This window comes from Gobio gobio (assembly GCF_949357685.1).
Source record: "Gobio gobio genome assembly, chromosome: 17".
Lineage (NCBI taxonomy): Eukaryota > Metazoa > Chordata > Actinopteri > Cypriniformes > Gobionidae > Gobio > Gobio gobio.
This window is the reverse complement of record NC_137110.1, coordinates 1,428,366-1,430,106: the sequence shown is the minus strand read 5'-3', so window position 1 is coordinate 1,430,106 and position 1,741 is coordinate 1,428,366.

The following is a 1,741-nucleotide window of genomic DNA, read 5'->3' as shown; positions in this document are numbered from 1 at the left end:
GACGCTGCATTGACTGCCTTAACTGCATTGACTGTGTTGACTCTGCATTGACTGTGTTGACTCTGCATTGACTGTGTTGACGCTGCATTGACTGCCTTAACTGCATTGACTGTGTTGACTCTGCATTGACTGTGTTGACTCTGCATTGCCTGTGTTGACTCTGCATTGACTGTGTTGACGCTGCATTGACTGTGTTGACTCTGCATTGACTGTGTTGACTCTGCATTGACTGTGTTGACTCTGCATTGCCTGTGTTGACTCTGCATTGACTGTGTTGACGCTGCATTGACTGTGTTGACTCTGCATTGACTGTGTTGACGCTGCATTGACTGTGTTGACTCTGCATTGACTGTGTTGACGCTGCATTGACTGTGTTGACTCTGCATTGACTGTGTTGACTCTGCATTGACTGTGTTGACGCTGCATTGACTGTGTTGACTCTGCATTGACTGTGTTGACTCTGCATTGACTGCATTGACTGTTTACTGTGTTGACTCTGTGTTGACTGGAGTGGACTTGTGTCTCTGTTATTCATTAATCATGTGACTCACCTGTGCCAACTTTATAAGACTTAAACAACTTAATATACACTGTATATCACTTTTATATATGTCTTTTAAAATGTTATCAAAATAAAATTAAATAATTCCTTTTATTGTTTGGCAAGGAAAAATATGCACAGCATAGGTTTGCTGTTAAAATTAAAATAATAATTATATTATTATTTTGTATTATTATTATTATTATATGTGTTTGTGTAGTAGATCAGTAGATCACAGACTTCAGATTTACACAGTCTTTAATATTTACACACACTAGTCCATAGCTCCAGTTGATTAAGTGTGCAGCCCTACTTTTGATTTCAAAATATGCCAAATTCCATGACATTTCACGTTATATAGTAATTTCCATTTTTATGACTGGATTTCGTGATTCTGAGTTTTCTGCATCACACAAATCACAGGGCCCAGTGGATGAGGAACAGATTACTGCTGCTGTCTCAGACAGGAAACACACACCGCTGATTAATTACACACACCACATGCTATTTTTACCAGCGTTGCAGTGCCAAAACACTGCAGATTTAATTCTTTATTCTGGAGGATTCAAAATTAAACGGTCATCATTTAGTTTCACTTGACAATCAAACAGGCTACTGTACATTTGAACCCATTTAGTTCTGTATGTAAATGAGCTGTGCTCTGATTGGCTGTCCTCTGTGTGAAGGTTTGTGAGTGAATCCAGTGCTGTTTTTCTGTCATGTGACTCCTTTAAGAAGAGATGGAGGTGTGTGTCCGTCAGGATGTTTATACAGCAGATTTCCGCTCTGCTCCGACTGTAAACAGACGTCAGATTCTGAGCCGCACATCTGTTTGTGTCATATTTTCTCCCAGGTTTTCACCTGTAATATTAATATTTTACGCCAAAGCTGTTATAGATTTTAATAGCTTTCTCACTCTGAGCTATAAGATTTCTAGTGTGTGTGTGTGTGTCATGATGGCCGAGGTCATTACAGTGGGTGTTCAATGGGTAAATAAGGAAACGGCCGTATGCAAATGCCATTAGTTTGGATCCCACAATGAGGCACCTGCATCTCCTGCTGATTGAAGGAGAAACAAGAGGAGACACACACGCACACACAAACACACACACACGCAGACTCTGACACACACACACACACACACACACACACACACACACACACACACACACACACACGCACACACACACACACACACAC